This window comes from Schistocerca nitens, chromosome 7, assembly GCF_023898315.1.
Source record: "Schistocerca nitens isolate TAMUIC-IGC-003100 chromosome 7, iqSchNite1.1, whole genome shotgun sequence".
Lineage (NCBI taxonomy): Eukaryota > Metazoa > Arthropoda > Insecta > Orthoptera > Acrididae > Schistocerca > Schistocerca nitens.
This window is the reverse complement of record NC_064620.1, coordinates 374,516,292-374,536,175: the sequence shown is the minus strand read 5'-3', so window position 1 is coordinate 374,536,175 and position 19,884 is coordinate 374,516,292.

Genomic DNA, 19,884 nt, shown 5'->3' with positions numbered 1-19,884 from the left:
CAAACATACACACAAAATTCAAGCTTTCGCAACAAACTGTTGCCTCATCAGGAAAGAGGGGAAGGAGAGGGAAAGACGAAAGGATGTGGGTTTTAAGGGAGAGGGTAAGGAGTCATTCCAATCCCGGGAGCGGAAAGACTTACCTTAGGGGGAAAAAAGGACAGGTATGTTTGTGTGTCTGTCGACCTGCCAGCACTTTCATTTGGTAAGTCACACATCTTTGTTTTTAGACATATTTTTCGTACGTGGAATGTTTCCCTCTATTTTTATATATATATATATATATATATATATATATATATATATATATATATATATATATATATATATATATATATATTCACTTATGAAATTTGTTGTTAATAATCCAACCCAGTTCAAAAGTAATAGCAGTGTGCATAGCTATAACACCAGGAGAAAGGATGATCTTCACTATGCAGGGTTAAATCTGACTTTGGCACAGAAAGGGGTAAATTATGCTGCCACAAAAGTCTTTGGTCACCTACCAAACAGCATCAAAAGCCTGACAGATAGCCAACCAACATTTAAAAATAAATTAAAAGAATTTCTAGATGACAACTCCGACTCATTGGCTGAATTTTTAGATACAAATTAAGGGGGAAAAAAACTTAAACATTAGTGTCATGCAATATTTTGTGTAATGTAATATCGTGTACAGACATCTTTTATTAACCCGACACATTCCACATCATTACGAAGTGTCGTATTCATGATCTATGGAACAAGTATTAATCTAATCTAATCTAATCATGTCAATTTGGGGACAGAAGCTTTTCTACCACAAGGACATTTATTGTACTCCAACTTAGAAAGCATCCAAGAATTTGGCAACATACGAATGTTATGCAAGCTAAGGAATGGGTCGATGCTGCAAAGTTAAAAAAAAAAAAAAAAAAAAAAAAAAAAAAAAAAAAAAAAACGGAAAGACACTATGGGAAAAACAGAAGCTGCTCATGGCAAAATTACGGAAACCTTTGGAGAAACAGAAACAGTTGTAAGAATGCTAAGAGCTCAGGTGATGAAGAAGGGTACACTGTAAGGTGGAATGAATACATGTGGGAGGGCAATACAAGGGAAATGAACTTGATGGCAATATTACAGAGAGGGGAGATGTAGTAAATGAAGATGGGATGGGATGGGAGATACGACACTGCGAGCGTAATTTGACAAAGCCCTGATAGACCTAAGTTGAAAGAAGACTCATGGAGTAGAGTAGACTACGTTCATCACAATTATTGAGATCCTTGGGAGAACATAACGGAAGAGAAGTATTCCACATGATATGCAAGATATACAAAGTAAGTGAAATATCCTCATCCTACCTAGACAGATACTGACAGGTGAGAGTATTATTGGACCATTAGTTTAAGCTATTGTTGCAAAATACTTAACAGTAATTATTTACAAAATAATGGATAGGCTAATAGAAGATCACATTGGGGAAGAATAGTTCCAGTTCCAGTGGAATAAAGAAACATCAAAGGCTATACTGACCCTGTAACCTATCTTAGAAGATTTTCTGAAGAAAGGAAAACCCGTGTGTAAAGCATTTGTAAATTTAGAGAAATGCTTTTGACAATGTTAATTGGAACACACTATGGAATTCTGAAGGGAGCAGGGATAAGATACAGGAAGCACAACAGCATCTATAGCCTGTATAGAAACTAGGCTACAGCTATATATGTCACGGGACACGAAAGGGAGGCGGTGGTTGAGAATGGAGTGAGAGAGGTTTGTAGACTGTTTATTCAATCTGTACATTGAATTAGCAGTAACAGAAACCAGGAAGAAAACTGAAAATGGATTTTAAGTACAGGAAGAAGAAACAACTTAAGAGAGCACACCTGAACACCAAAAGGGAGGATCACCGAATTGTGCACCAAGCACAATGCTACCCTTTCACATCTGCACCTGTCATCCAGGACCAAATAATGGACTCCCTGTAATATTCTGTGTCACCCTGCACTACTGGTCAGAGACTAGCAGCAGCTAGACTAGGAAATGACCACTATGTGAAGGGTGCCATTAACACAACACGAATGGCTGTCTTTGGGGTGGTGCGTGACCCAGTAGCATGGAGCATTGACGAATGGTATCACACTATATTCATTGAAGAATCGTGGTTCTGCACTGCCTCAGATAGCAACTGTCTGTAAGTATGCCGGTAACTTGGGGAGAGGTCTCCCCTGGAGATGCACAGCGGATTTTTCTCTTGACACCACAATGTGGGGAGCAATTGGGCACTTCAGGTCACGGTTGGCAGTGACTGGGAACCCCGACAGCTCATCCTGCATCCTCGTGTGTTATTCTTCTTGTTACAACTTAGTGTGAACAGGATAATGCTTGCCCACACATGGCATGTGTATCCTTTAACTGACTGCATTATGCTGAGGTATTCTGTGGCCAGCATGTGTGGGAACAGCTCTGATGTCAAATCTGTCCCACTGCCAGTATCTGGCATATCAAGGATTGGTTAAAACAGTTTTGCACCAGCTTGCCTCAGAACAGGCTGCAGCGGCTTTACGATACCCTTCCAAATACACGATGATAACATTGGCATTGAGTGCCCATAAGCCGCTTTCCTTCCTTTCACACAGAAAGAGTGCAGGTATCCAGATCACAAGAGGTGCAACGTCATACTGTTGAGTGGGCCAATTTTGCCAAGTTCTACGTAAATTTGACTCAAATCTGTTACCACTGAAACATCACACACCCTATAAACCCATGAAGTTTCTTTCTCCCCTTCTGGGTGCCTCATTCCTCTTGAGCAGTGTGAACGCCATTTATCAATGAATAATTACTAAAATCCACCACCTCATTCTATCCCAGTCTTCATTTCCCATCTTGAACTCAGCTGTTTCATTTGACTTATTGGCAACTAACAGTTTGTAATTAGTACCACACTGGAGCTTAAAAGGCAATTATATCTCATTGCTACTTTCAAATTGTTTCCTGCTTCTTTTACCTCTCTCTGAAAAGTCAAATGTCTGCACTGCAGTTGTACAAGGCCTGAAATGAAACTTCCAGATCACTTTGTATGCAAATCAGCATTAATACTTTTCATCTACGTACAGTATGAAAGCTACCTTCGAACAGTGGGAGAGTATTGATCATTAAACAAAGAATAACGACTATTTTCTTTCCAGCCTAGGTTGAGGTACTAATGCCCACTGTGCAATAGCAACTGACTCCAAGGAATTATTTTGAATCCAAGTGGTGAACAAATTTTTCGTCGTCAGTATTTGGCTGGTGAAAGGAGGGGAGATGAGATATGGTAGCATACAACTCCTAATATACAGACCTGGCACCAGTGACTTGAGATAAATTTCGAACCTCTAGTGTCTCCTGAGTGAGGGCATGCAACACAGCCACTGGTAATCAAATAGGGATGTTAAGCTCTGCAGGACCCAGGTTGTTATTCGAGATTAGGCTGTGCGCTAGTACCACAGTCTAGCCTCTCCTATCTCTCATCACAGTGAACTAAAACATGTACAAATAAGACAAAGGACAGTTAAGTCACTAAAGTGGCATTAACTGAGATAAACGCAGCAGGTCATAAGATCGCAAGTAAATATAAGCCTTAAAGAATAAACTTTACAATAGAGATATTTCTCTCAGAAATAAACCCTAATAGACCCTGTAAAATGAAATTTATGGAAGTCTGGGGCACACAGACAGCTCACTTAAAAAATTATATTTACTGTCAAGTTGAAAGTAAAACCCACAAGCAGTAGTTCCACAGATCAGGTAGACAACTGCAGACAAAAAAAGATGAATTCAACCTGCAGTCCAGTGACAGACTGAAATGTGCCAGGGAGGTTCAAAATTGATTACAAAAGACAAAAGAAAATGTAAGGCACATTTATCAATTGACACTTAACAATAAGGACATTTTTCTGAAAAAGAAAAACCTACTAGAGTCATACAAAGAACTCAAAGAATAGACAAGAAACAGAATGTAGCATTTACACAATTTATTAAATTCTATGGCATGATTTCCCTACTGACTGAATGACTAGGTTAATACTGACAATCATGTATTATACAATGATTTTAGGATAAAAATGTAAATTTGTTTTTGTGAAGAACCTCTTGCTGCATTTACAAAGGTAGCACATGTTTCAGGTATTTGGTGGGGACAGAAACAAAGAATAGTTTGTCTTTAATATATGGATTATATTACCTACCCACCTTTGTCAAATATATAAACTGTAGTTCAGAATTACACATTACAAAAATTCTGAGCTTAACATCAGTTTTTGCCTCTTAAGTGAACATTCCCAATTCTTGATCCATAAATTAAATTCCGAATGTAGAATTTCTTGTTGACTGAAATATCAATAAATAATAATGTAAGAAAAATCTTCAAGGTTTTAATCTATTTTTTTTTTAAAGACTCAATTTGGTAGTAACTGGAGTTCAATGATAAAACACAAGAAAATATTCCAAAACATTATATTACACACCATACAACACAAAACACATTATATGTATAACTTCTTTACTTTTACATTGTGCAGTCTCATTTTTCCCAATACTAGTGATAGTAAAAAAAAATAAAAATAAAACAGAAACACTGAATATTAAGTCTTTACCAACATTTACTGAAAGGACTTATAAAATCCTGTCCTTCGGAACATTAACTTTTATTTGTACGAGGATACATGAGCTGTCTTCACCACTTTTTTGGTAATCTAAATGGAGAAAAACTACTTCCCGGTGCAAAAATACACATTGAATGCCCAACAGTTTTGTCTATCGTCACCATTAAACAACTACAAAAATTAACCATAATTCTACACAAAATTTGTTTTATAACATGAAAAATTTAAAACTGACAAGCTACCTTTTATTCTTTTCTAAGTGATAAAAAGAATTTCTGCTCCGTATTACCATTCAGACTTAGCCAAGACCTATCTTTATAAGATGCAAAAACTTATACATACAAACACACACATATACTGTAAAAGTCAGCAGTTCCCTACAATACTGTTCCAACAATGTGTAAAAGCAACTAACCAATTCCAAATGTTCCATTATTATCACTGAGCTATCCCAAATACAAATTACCAAGTTTCACAAAAAAAATTTACATACATATGCTGCTTCATAATATTAATGTTAAAATGTCTCAGAATGATTTCAAAAATGTGTTCTTTTAATAGCAGTCACGTGTTCATGTTAAACATGATGCCACTATTTTGCTGTTTCTAGTCAATCTGTAAAATTGTTTTCATTGTGTTGTTATTTAAAAGAGATCTTAAAAAGAACCTGTGAAATTTAGAAGTCAATATTAAATCTCTCTGCAAGAAATGAAGTGGCTAATATGGCAGACCCACAGCTACAGCCACATAAAATGTCGCTGACACTATTACTCAATCAAAATTAATATTACAACCTATGTCAAAATTATTAATTGTCTCCCATTTCTTGCATCAGACTGTGACTGCATGTAATAAGTGACACAGACAGAAACCGAAGTGTGGTACATGCCAGAGAGGCAAAAAATCGAAGGTAAAAGTCATTCTGACGTATGACATTTGTTCAACAGCTTCCTTGAAATAGTAAGTAAGAAAATGCAATAAGCTCACATTTTTCATTGGATAGTTATCATAATGGTATAAAGATATCTCTTACAAGTTCACCAAATAATTAAATTACTATAAAAGTAAATTTTACAGTTTAAGATGATTATGACAGGATATGATTAACTAACTGAACTGTTACTTTTAATTTAAATCTTCAAAAAAATATAACCAGCTTTATTTTTTTGTGATGATCAAAGACGTTTATTAAATGAAAATTGAGGAAAATGGTAAGTCTTGCTGTAATATCACCACAAAGGAGACAATAACAGAAGCAGAAAACGTTATTTCTAAAGTTTCAAGAATAAAAAAGGAAAGGAAAGAACATCTTACACAAGTGCCAATTGAAAACAAAATTACTGCAACCAGTCACTATTGCTGATCTTTACACTGTACATTTTAGAGGATTTAAATAAATTAGAAAGACACGCACGATGTGTACACAATTTTTGTGAACAACCTATGCCGTTCTTAGTAGTAGAAACCAAAACAACTATTTTTTGCACAGATTTTTGGCTTCTGTTGTCAGACAGTGCCACAGGTTCACTACAGAAGCTACAGATGGACTGCATTCTATTAATTGAAATAAATCCACATGATTATGGAAGCATAATCCTGAATACATACTGGAAAGATCAATAAATGTGGCAGGTCACACTAATTTGTATTTTCAATTGCTATTTATAATAATCACCTAATGTAAAGAAACATCATTTCTGCAAAATTTAATAAAGTACCTGGTTCAAGGTGAAATTCACCAATTAACAAATAATGCTTGTGAAACTACAGTTGCTATTTATTAACAATGATTTTAAGTTACTGTCACATATGTTAACCGGCGTGATGCTGGGCAAATGGCGTTTGAATACAAAATTGCAAAAATAGATCTCTGCAATGTGTCACAGAAATATAAATGCTCTCAAACATTGTTAAAGATGTAAGCAAACTACAATACAGTACATGTATTATTCAACTGACAGTGCCACTTCATTGTCCTTTACTGCTGTTACAAGCAATTGTAAGGTCATAAATTTTCCTTTTACTTCTTTTGAGTGACACAGATGACTATTTCAAGTCTAAAGCTAATTCTACCAGCATAAAATATTAAAATAAAAATATTTTGAAGATATGTTTATTCACAAATGACTCCTTGATATTCAATAACTTAAGACTAATATAATAAAACATTCTCTTTTTTCTGTTGTTTTCAAGGAATAATATTGGTGGTACTGATAATCTTAAGAGAAAATTTACTATAACTGAACCTGTTCTGCACAGAGGCAGGCAATCAAAATCTGGAAAGCATAAATAGGCATAATTGAACACAGCAGTATCTAATCTGGTTATTACAAGTCAAATTGGTGTTGCAGATAAACTTAAGTTTCCGTTCTTCTGAGAAGATGATTAATAGTTCATTATTCAAACAAAATATGTGCTATGCACACAGTGCAGCAAATATGGAACCAGTTTGTCTCCAGCTAGCAAGTGTAGTGAGATAATTTAATGTTTCTCTCATATTAATGTTTTACTTAAAAAAAATTTCTAAATTAAAGACTCAACAATGAACAGTTAACACAGTAATTAGTTACCTAAAGACTGTGTTTCTGCATTCTGTTGAACATGTATACTCTATCTTCATCCATTTAATCATATATGTTTGGCATAAAACTGCATTGCTGACTTATGAGAAGTGGTATGATAAATTTATGAAGAACTGAAACTGATGTTTAATTGCATTCCACAACAGCGTAACATTTGGATTTAAAGTTCTGAATATTAGGCACTAACATTTACTTATAATTACATGATTAATGTATTACTTACTGCACATCAGTATTCTTTTCAAAAATTAATGTCACTAATTAAAACTGTCACGTGAATTTCCAGTACATCATTACTGTAAAACTCAACTTGTTGAAGTTTCCTCCTAGAAATCCAAGTTCCACAGATATTGTCAGGCATGTTGATTGATATCACTGTACATATATACCTACAGGTAATGTAGGTGTCAATGATGAGGTTGAAAACTGCACTATGAAATCTTTTTCCATCCAAAAGGAGGCCTGTTAAATATAATAAACATCTAAGCATCACACTACACCAAAGACTAGCATTCTACAATTGTATGTGGACAATCTAAATCAAAAGCACTTGGTGCAGAACAACTTCATAGCTTGCACAAAAAGTCATTATTTCAGTCACATAATATGCACCACACTTACCTGCTAACAGCTGTCACCACTCACATTACATAGAAACAATGACAGAAAAAGGAAAGATGGGGAAGTTTAGCCATAATACCTATCTCTAGAAAAGAGAAACTGTTGCTGAAGTTCTAATTTTCTTTACAAAATGAAAACTTGAAAAATCTCTAACATTGGACAGTTAAATTGCAAGAATTTGCTGGAACACACACACTTAAACAACATATACAAAGAAAAGCAAAAACTGGACTCTCAAAAACTTAACCATCATCAGAAGCTGCCATCTTGCCTTCATTGGTTCTGCAGTATTTAGTTAAAGTTTAGCACTATAATGTTACATTACATTTAATGTGCAATATAACAGGCTGTCAAAGTTATGAAATTTTATATTACACAGCTGAAATGAAGTATATTACAGTGCTAATATAAACTATATTATATCAATTTACTTGAAGATGTTCTTCCACAGAGTATGGAGGCTATCTCCCTCCCCTTCAGAGAAATATACCCCCTTCTAATTTCCTCCAACATTTTAGTGTACTCCTGTAGCACATTCATATGTCTTGGGAGGTTTTTGAGTATATGCATACGAATGTATTTCATTTATTTCTGTACCAACTAACTTTGTAAAAATCGTTGTATACACTTTGTACTATCTGTTAAGAAAAAGAGGAATACAGACAAAATGTACTGTGAAGCAGTTGCCAAAAGAGAAAATTTTTAAGAATTATTTTCAGGGTTTTAAAGAAATAACATCAGATACAATTCTCATAAGAAGCTTGTATCTAAACTGACGTACATTGTCTCCTGTGCTGCTACACAGGCAGCAAGGTAGATAGCCATCACTTGGCAAATATTGCCCAGATTAGTGAATCTAGCCACTATAATTCTAAGGAAGTAATTTATGGTTCGGATCTGGAAAAGCAGCATTCGGGGAAGCCTGAAACCTCTGGAGCGTGCATCCACACGCGGATAGGGGAATGCCTCCCACAAGTGGGCAGCCGCTGACAGTGTCAGCCTTCATGTTAAAAGAATCACATAACAAAGAAAATTAACATCAGAACTTGGAATATTTGAAGTTTATATGAAGTAAGAAAATAAGCAGGCAGCAAGTACTGCTACACAAGGCATAAGAGAAATATGGTGGTCTGATAGGGAGAATTCTACTGTTGGGGGTCATTCTCATTCTGGGTATCATGATCAAAATCATAGAAGAGGAGTAGACATAGTCTTGGAGCACGTTTCCTAGGATGTTACAAATTTTGTCCTATATTCTGATATAATTGCCTTGTTAAGGCTCAGTGCCAAGCTAATGAACCTAAATCAGTCAAGTGTAAGCACCAACTACAGATACAAATGAGCAAGAAGTGGACTCTTTCTATAACCAAACCAAGGAAGAACACACACACACACACACACACACACACACACGCGCACACACACACACACACACACACGCACACACAGCAAATTCATATAATAATGGGAAACTTCAAAGCCAAGCTAGGAAATGGCAGATCTGAAGATCTAGTAGGACCTTTTGGTTTAGAAGCATGGAACAAGAGTGTTGATTACCTACTACAACTTCTTGTTGTTGTTATTGTTGTTGGGATCTTCAGTCCAGCGACTGGTTGGATGCAGCTCTCCATGCTAATCTATCCTGTGCAAGCTCCTTCATCTCCCAGTACCTACTGAAACCTACATCCTTCTGAATCTGCTTAGTGTATTAATCTCTTGGTCTTCCTCTACGATTTTTACCCTCCACTCTGCCCTCCAATACTAAATTGGTGATCCCTCTATGCCTCAGAACATGTCCTACCAACCGACTCCTTCTAGTCAAGTTGTGCCACAAACTCCTCTTCTCTCCAATCCCATTCAGTACCTCCTCATTAGTTATGTGGTCTATCAATCTAACCTTCAGCATTCTTCTGTAGCACCACATTTTGAAAGCTTCTATTCTCTTCTTGCCCAAACTATTTATCGTCCATGTTTCACTTCCATACGTGGCTACACTCCATACAAATACTTTCAGAAACGGCTTCCTGACACTTAAATCTATACTCAATGTTAACAAATTTCTCTTCTTCAGAAACGCTTTCCTTGCCATTGCCAGTCTACATTTTATATCCTCTCTACCTCGACCATCAGCAGTAATTTTGCTCCCCAAACAGCAAAACTCCTTTACTACTTTGTGTCATTTCCTAATCTAATTCCCTCAGCATCACCCGACTTAATTCGACTACATTCCACTATTCTCGTTTTGCTTTTTTTGATGTTCATCTTATATCCTCCTTTCAAGACACTGTCCATTCCATTCAACTGCTCTTCCAAGTCCTTTGCTGTCTCTGACAGAATTACAATGTCATCGGCAAACCTCAAAGTTTTTATGTCTTCTCCATGGATTTTAATACCTAGTCTGAATTTTTCTTTTGTTTCCTTTACTGCTTGCTCAATAAACAGATTGAATAACATCGTGGAGAGTCTACAACCCTGTCTCACTCCCTTCCCAACCACTGCTTCCCTTTCATGCCCCTCGACTCTTGTAACTGCCATCTGGTTTCTGTACAAATTGTAAATAGCCTTTCGCTCCCTGTATTTTACCCCTGCCACCTTCAGAATTTGAAAGGGAGTATTCCAGTCAACATTGTCAAAAGCTTTCTCCAAGTCTACAAATGCTAGAAACATAGGTTTGCCTTTTCTTAATATAGCTTCTAAAATAAGTCGTAGGGTCAGTATTGCCTCACGTGTTCCCATATTTCTACGGAATCCAAACTGATCTTCCCAGAGGTCAGCATCTACCAGTTTTTCCATTCGTCTGTAAAAAATTCGCGTTAGTATTTTGCAGCCGTGAATTATTAAACTGATAGTTTGATAATTTTCACAGCTGTCAACGCCTGCTTTCTTTGGGATTAGAATTATTATATTCTTCTTGAAGTCTGAAGGTATTTCGCCCGTCTCATACATTTTCCTCATCAGATGGTAGAGTTTTGTCATGACTGGCTCTCCCAAGGCCATCAGTAGTTCCAATGAAATGTTGTCTACTCCCGGGGCCATGTATCAACTCAGGTCTTTCAGTGCTCTGTCAAACTCTTCACACAGTATCGTATCTCCCATTTCACTTCGTCTACATCCTCTTCCATTTCTATAACATTGCCCTTAAGTACATCGCCCTTGTATAGACCCTCTATATACTCCTTCCACTTTTCTGCTTTCCCTTCTTTGCTTAGAACTGGGTTTCCATTTGAGCTCTTGATATTCATGCAAGTGGTTCTCTTTTCTCCAAAGGTCTCTCTAATTTCCCTGTAGGCAGTATCTATCTTACCCCTAGTGAGATAAGCCTCTACATCCTTACATTTGTCCTGTAGCCATCACTCTTTAGCCATTTTGCACTTCCTGTCGATCTCATTTTTGGGACGTTTGTATTCCTTATCGCCTGCTTCATTTATTGCGTTTTTATATTTTCTCCTTTCGTCACTTAAATTTAATATTTCTTCCGTCACCCAAGGATTTCTACTGGCCCTTGTCTTTTTACCTACTTGATCCTCTGCTCCCTTCACTATTCCATCCTTCAAAGCTACCCATTCATCTTCTACTGTATTTCTTTCCCCTATTCTTGTCAATTGCTCCCTTATGCTCTCCCTGAAACTCTTTTCAACCTCTGGTTTAGTCAGTTTATCCAGGCCCCATCTCCTTGAATTCCCAGCTTTTTGCAGTTTCTTCAGTTTTAATCTACAGATCATAACCAATATATTGTGGTCAGAGTCACATCTGCCCCTGGAAATGTCTTACAATTTAAAATCTGGTTCCTAAATCTCTGTCTTACCATTATATAATCTATTTGAAACCTTTTAGTATCTCCAGCGTTCTTCCATGTATACAACCTTCTTTCATGATTCTTGAACCAAGTGTTAGCTATGATTAAGTTGTGCTCTGTCCAAAATTCCACCAGGCGGCTTCCTCTTTCATTTCTTAGCCCCATTCCATATTCACCTACTACGTTTCCTTCTCTTCCTTTTCCTACTATCGAATTCCAGTCACTAATGACTATTAAATTTTCATCTCCCTTCACTATCTGAATAATTTCTGTGGTGCCACCGCCAGACACCACACTTGCTAGGTGGTAGCCTTTAAAACGGCCGCGGTCCGTTAGTATACGTCAGACCCGCGTGTCGCCACTATCAGAGATTGCAGACCGAGCGCCGCCACACGGCAGGTCTAGAGAGACTTCCTAGCACTCGCCCCAGTTGTACAACCGACTTTGCTAGCAATGGTTCATTGACAAAATACGCTCTCATTTGCCGAGACGATAGTTAGCATAGCCTTCAGCTACGTCATTTGCTACGACCTAGCAAGGCGCCATGTTCAGTTACTATTGATATTGTAAATAATGTACAGACAAGAGCTACGTTCAACATTAATGGATTAAAGTTAAGTATTCCACCATCTGCGTCCGTTTTTCTAAGTTCTAATTTCCTTGTCCTGTTCCAGACCTCACGCCCGCCTGCGTGAGCTAAAACGCGTGCCTTTCGGCTTCCTCTAAAATTCGTGGGTTGGCTCTCCTGCCAATCCGCAACATTTTGACGACGAGGCCATACCGCGTTCGTAAGTATACTGCCCTGATTTACTTGTGTAATGGCTTCGCCACAATCTCCAGATGTACTGTCCGAATTTTATCACTTACAGAATCAGCAGACGCAGGCCTTACTGGATGCCCTTGGACAGCTCGTCCAGGGTCAACGTGCAATGCAAAATGATGCGGCAGCCGCCGTTCCACCGCTAACGCAGCCACAACACGCTGTTGCACCAACTTTTCAACCTTTTGATACTGCACTGGAAGGCTGGACGGAGTGGTCACGCCAATTTGGATTCCATCTCGCCACCTCCAGAATTCAAGGTAACAAGCGGCAGCCATTTTTGTTGTCTTCCGTCGGCGTCCAAACGTACTGTGTGATCGTCGAATTATTTCCCCGATGTGACGTAGCAACTCTGTCCTACGACGAAATTTTGTCTGCATTAGATGCATATTTCAAAGCATCAGTCAATGTAGTTGCCAAACGGTATACCTTCTTTCGTAGAAAACGTACGGCAGGTCAGACTAATAGGGAGTGGGTTGCAACCTTGCAAGGCCTTAGTAGGGATTGTGCTTTTGAGTGTCCATGTGGACTCCCTTATTCGGATACTATGGTATGAGATGCAATTGCACAGAACATTTCTGATGTTCGTATAAGGGAACAGATTTTGAAACTAGTCAGTATGTCCAATGATGGACATACTGGATCAGCAGGACACACTTGACTTTGCTCAGGAAACATAGGATACTTCGGCTCGTGAACCTTCGCCAATGGAAATTCGTGTAGTTCATTCCACTCCGCCCAGTGCCACTCTCTCTAACAGTGACTGTGTTCGTCCCACAAATAGTGTGCGTTGACATCGCCGGAAATCCCATCATGTCGCAAGTGATTTTGTACCAGTGTCAGTTCACGTTGCACGAGACGGTCGCTCTTGTCGTCAGCAGGACAATAAACTTTTTGTCGACTTGGACATTAACGGCAAAGTGATATCATTCCAGCTCGATACCGGAGCTGCAGTTTCACTGATCAATCAAGACACGTACAAACAGCTGGGCAAACCTCCATTGCGTGCCGCAAATGTTAAGCTAACTACATATTCAGGTCACGGGCTCCCTGTGTTAGGTCAGTGCAGCCTTCTTGCAACATACTTAGGACAAACAAAACTTGTGTCCTTTTACGTCCTTCGTTCTTCTTCTGCAGTGAACTTGTTTGGTTTCGATTTATTTCAGTTGTTTAACTTGTCTATAGTCAATCAGGTCCTATCAGTGAACCAGACTGTGCCTTCAGACAGTGTTTCTCGTCTATGTGAAGAATTTGCAGACATTTTTGCACTGGGCCTTGGTTGCGCGAAGAACTACACAGCACATTTGGAACTGCAAGTAAACGCGCAACCGAAATTTTTCAGAGCGCGCAATGTTCCCCACGCATTGCGTGATGAGGTCACAAAAACATTACACAATTTGGAATCACAAGGTGTGATTGAACGTGTGCAGGTTTCTCTCTGGGCATCACCCTTAGTAATTTTGCCAAAACCTTCTGGAAAATTGAGACTTTTGTGTGGACTTCAAGCCAACAGTGACTCCACAACTAGTGATTGCAACTTTTCCTTTACTCCGCCCGGAAGATCTTTTTGACAAACTGTGCCCGGGTAAATATTTTTTGAAGTTGGACCTTGCAGATGCGTACTTGCAAATACCGGTGGACGACGAATCCCAGCGCGTTTTGGTGGTTAACACGCATCTTGGTTTGTATAGATTCGAAAGACTACCATTTGGGTGTGCATCCGCCCCTGCATTGTTTCAGCAATATCTGCAAACTGTTTGTGCGTCGGTCCCTACTGCAGCAAACTATCTGGACGATATTGTGATCTCAGGAAAGACGGAAGAAGAACATTTAGCCAATCTCAGAACATTATTTCAGGTCTTGCGACAAAATGGTCTTCGCTTGCGGAAGGACAAATGTGTTTTTTTGCTCGTGACGTACCCTACCTGGGACATGTACTCAATGCCCAAGGCATACGTCCCAGTCCCGAGCACCTCCGTGCCATACAAGACTTGCCTTCGCCGCAGAATTTGAAGCAACTACAGTGTGTGCTGGGAAAAATTAACTATTACAACAACTATGTTCCCCATGCCTCTTCCATTTCAGCTCTACTTCATCGCTTACACCGTAAAGGTGTTCCGTTTGTCTGGACGACGGAATGCGAACGCGCCTTTCGCCAGTTGAAATTGGCGTTGCTTTCCAATACTTGCCTTATGCCATTCGATCCCCAGAAGCCCCTTTTGTTGATGGTGGATGCATCGGATTTCGGGATCGGTGCTGTGCTTGCTTGCGCACAAAGATGGATCGCATGATCGCCCTATTGCCTTTGCATCCAAATTGCTCTCGTCTGCGCAAAGAAATTATTCACAGATCGAGAAAGGAGCATTGGCTTTCGTATTTGGTGTTACCAAGTTTCATGATTTCTTGTATGGTCTTCACTTTACCATCATCACAGACCACAAACCTTTGACATCGCTTTTTCATCCGAACAAGCCTGTACCTCCACGTGCAGCGCAGAAATTCATTCGCTGGTCTATTTTCCTCTCGCAGTACCACTACAATATCTTGTATCAGTCCACTGCTAAGCACGGAAGCGCCGATGCGTTGTCCCGTTTGCCTGTTGTTGAGGATAGAGCATTCGATTCCTCCGAACTAGCTTGCGTGTTCCTTTATGCGGAAACTGATGACGTGGTCGAATTGTTACTGATTGATTTTCGCCGTGTAGCTACAGCCACAGCTGCTGACCCTGTCCTTGCTACCGTTCTGCGTTTTGTTGCTACGCAATGGCCTTGTCAAAGTCACGGATCGGGGATCCGTTGGTTCGCCGATTTTTTGCTCACAAGGAGAAACTTTTTCTATGATGTGGTGTTTTGCTGTTGCATTCTGATAATGATCAGTCCAGGGTCGTGATCCCACGTTCGTTACAGTCCTCTGTCTTACGGCTTCTCCACCAAGGACATTGGGGTATAGTGAAAACGAAACAACTTGCTCGTCAGCACTGTACTTGGTTCGGAATCAATGCTGAGATTACAAATATGTGCTCTTCTTGCATGGCGTGTGCCGAACAACAATCCGCACCACCGCGGAAATTCTTTGCATGGCCAAAAGCCACTTCCCCTTGGCAACGCTTACACATCGATTTTGCTGGCCCATTCTGGAATGCTCGATGGTTGGTTGTGGTCGATTCATTCAGTAATTTTCCTTTTGTTGTCCGGATGTCTTCCACGATGTCATCTGCCACCATCCGAGCGTTATCTGCTATCTTTTGCATTCAAGGTCTTCCGCAGACTATTGTTTCCGACAATAGCCCACAATTCATGTCCGCAGAATTTCAGTCATTCTGCAAGGCCAATGGTATTCAAACATCGGACTTCCACGCCGGTTTTGCCACAGTCAAACGGTGCCGCTGAACGATTGGTCCAGACTTTCAAGTCACAGATGTTGAAGTTGAAAGAGTCTCATTCTCGGGAGGACACGTTGTTGATCTTTTTGTCCTCTTATCGCTCTCAGCCCCGAGATGGTCGCTCGCCGGTTGAGTTGCTCCACGGTCGTCCTCATCGAACCTTGATGTCTTTGCTACATCCGCCGCGTCAGGTTCCTGTGCAGCGGCAGACACCTGCTTTTGCCCCAAGCGACGTTGTCTACCATCGTCACTACCGAGGTTCATGTCGTTGGCCCGAAGGGCGCATTCTTCGCTGCCTCGGCCGCGCTATGTATCTGGTTTTGGGGGCCTCTGGTGAGGTGCGTCAGCATCTCAATCAGCTGCGCCTCTGTCGTCGCACGGGATCTGCCGCTCCCCGTCTGCTTTCAGCAACGGTGCCGTCCAGTCAGCGCCCTGGGGACCCATCTACTGGCTCGCCTCAGCCCCAGGTGTTACCGATGCTGCCTTCCACTTTGCCCCATGGTGACACGTCGCTGCCGCCACTGCCGCCGCCGCCTGTTCTCCCGCCGGCGACGCCCGCAGTGGACGCATCGCTGCAACCGCCGGGCGCCTCCCTGGGTCGCGCGCCGCCGATCGCTTCCCGTGACCAGTTGTCCTCCGACATGGAACTCTTGCCCGCTCCGGACCATATGTCGTCTTCGCCCGTCGGGTGCCCCAGCCCGATGGAGGTCGACCCTTCAGCCCCTCCTGTCTCTCTACGGGCGCATACACCGCATGTTGGCGTGCACCCTGGAGTAGGTTTTCAGGCGTTTCCTAGCTCCCCGCGGTCTGAATGGCAGGGTGCGGGTGGCACAGCCTCGCCTGTTGTTAGGCTCCCCAATTCGTCGCATACGTCAACATGGGGTCCTCCCCACAGCGGGCGGAAGCCTTATGCCACAACCATGCGCCGATTTGCGGGGGAGGAATGTGGTGTCACCGCCAGACACCACACTTGCTAGGTGGTAGCCTTTAAATCGGCCGCGGTCCGTTAGTATATGTCGGACCCGCGTGTCGCCACTATCAGAGATTGCAGACCGAGCGCTGCCAAACGGCAGGTCTAGAGAGACTTCCTAGCATTCGCCCCAGTTGTACAACCGACTTTGCTAGCGATGGTTCACTGACAAAATACACTCTCATTTGCCGAGACGATAGTTAGCATAGCCTTCAGCTACGTCATTTGCTACGACCTAGCAAGGCGCCATGTTCAGTTACTATTGATATTGTAAATAATGTACAGACAAGAGCTACGTTCGACATTAATGGATTAAAGTATTCCACCATCTGCATCCGTTTTTCTAAGTTCTAATTTCCTTGTCCTGTTCCAGACCTCACGCCAGCCTGCATGAGCTAAAACGCGTACCTTTCGGCTTCCTCTAAAATTCGTGGGTTGGCTCTCCTGCCAATCCACAACAACTTCTTTTATCTTATCATACATTTCTTCAATTTCTTCGTCATCTGCAGAGCTAGTTGGCATATAGACTTGTACTACTGTCGTAGGCGTGGGCTTCGTGTCGATCTTGGCCACAACAATGCGTTCACTGTGCTGTTTGTAGTAACTTACCCGCATTCCTATTGTTTTATTCATTATTAAACCTACTCCTGCATTACCCCTATTTGATTTTGTATTTATAACCCTGTATTCACCTGACCAAAAGTCTTGTTCCTCCTGCCACCGAACTTCACTAATTCCCACTATATCTAACTTTAACCTATCCATTTCCCTTTTTAAATTTTCTAACCTACCTGGCCAATTAAGGGATCTGACATTCCACGCTCCGATCCGTAGAACGCCAGTTATCTTTGTCCTGATAACGACATCCTCCTGAATAGTCCCCGCCCGGAGATCCGAATGGGGGACTATTTTACCTCCGAAATATTTTACCCAAGAGGACGCCATCATCATCTATCCATACAGTAAAGCTGCATGCCCTCGGGAAAAATTACGGCCGTAGTTTCCCCTTGCTTTCAGCTGTTTGCAGTACCAGCACAGCAAGGCCGTTTTGGTTAGTGTTACAACGCCAGATCAGTCAATCATCCAGACTGTTGCCCCTGCAACTACTAAAAAGGCTGCTGCCCCTCTTCAGAAATCATACGTTTGTCTGGCCTCTCAACAGATACCCCTCCATTGTGGTTGCATCTACGATATGGCTATCTGTATCGCTGAGGCACGCAAGCCTCCCCACCAACGGCAAGTTCTATGGTTCGTGGGTGGAGGTACAACAACTTAGCCAAGAAGAAAACACGATAGTCACTAATATCTGTTCAAATTACCATATCGACAACCCTATACATTGAAAAAAAAAAAAAGAGAGAGCAGTTAGCTCATGAAAAACTTGAAGTGAGAATGAACATCAATAGTAAAATGACAACAGTGACACCTATGACTAATGGATGACTGATGAAATTCTTTCATTGATGGATAAATGTCAGAAGCATGGAGCCCAGACAGATCTAACTAATTACAGTAATATTCTGAAACTAAAGGTCAAAGATTAGGGCAGCAAAAATGAATGTTACAACACAAATGTGAAGCAAATGAAAGTTTAAGCTTCACATCATGCTTTGATAATATGCTAAACGATACCACTTTGATATATAAAAGAAGAATCATCTTACTGATAGTCAACAAAGATAAGAAAATACTTCTTGATGCTGCAAAGAAGAAAGAGATGCAGGAAGACTATATTAAGAACTTCATTTCAGTTGATAGACCAAATTTTGAAATTTCTAGGAACAATAATCTAACATGACATCCATTTACGAAAGAAGAAATTAAGAAAGCCATACAAAACTCAAAAACCAATAAAACAGGACCTGATGAAATCCCAGTGGAACTCTAAGTTCTTGATGACAAAGGTATCATAGTCTTAAACTTATTAATAAATTTATGATACAAGTAATTACACTGCCCAATGGCTCTTATAAAATGTACTTCCCTTAAAAAAGGAAAAAAAGAATACGAGAAAATATGAAAAACTTCCTGAAAGTATTTCAGGAAGTCATCCATTAAAGGTTATATGAAAAATGTGAGAATTCATTGGCGAAAGACAGTTTGGGTTTAGGTGAGGTTTAAGAACAATAGTTGCACTCCCAAGTTCTAGAACAAAACTGTTATGATAAAGAAAAAAAAGAAGGCCTCGATTTCATTTATTATGAAAAAGGCTTTGATAAATGTACAACATCATAAACTTATGGAAATTTAAAAAAAGAAATCCACTGTATAGAGAATTTATACTGGTATCAGACAGCACAGGTTAAGTTTAATAATAAGGCCACTGTCTTAATTACCATAAATAGCGAAGTCTGGCAAGGGTATATTCTGTCATTCCCGTTATTCAATTTGTACTCTGAATATTTTTTAAAAAAGAAGTGAGACACAAAGGCATAGTAGGAGATTACAATAGTAATCTAGGTCTGAATATTAACACCAAAAATACACTTCATAGTTGTCACACAACAACCTAGCTCATTTACAAATGCAAATCTACAACTTAATGGTTACTTAATATAAAAAACAGGTAAGTGCAAGTATCCTGGAACATAGCTTGGCGATGACTGGGATCACACATGAAGATAAAATGTTGCACAGAGAACACCCAGAACTCATTTAAAAAAAAAAACCTCAAAAGTATGGATCTAGATGTCAGCCTCAGAGTTCAACTTGTAAGATGCTACATCTGGTCTATACTTCCATACTGTTTCATCGATTAACTCTGTGACAATAGCAAGGAAGGTCGAGACCTTTGAAATGTGGATTTACTGCAGGCTGATTAAAATAACATGGACAGCAAAATAATGTCAAGTATTTTGAAGAATATACAAACAGCGAGAACGATTAAGAATGGTTAAAAGAAGAAAAACTGCATACCTAATCCCTATCTTATGGAACAGCAAAAATTTACTTCTATATCTGATAACAGATGAAATATTAAGAGTAAAACCAGAATAGGGCAAAGAAGAGTGTCTTTGTTAAATGAAACAAAGGGCACAATTCCCATAAGCAAATCAACTTCTGCATACTGCAACATCCATTAATGGAT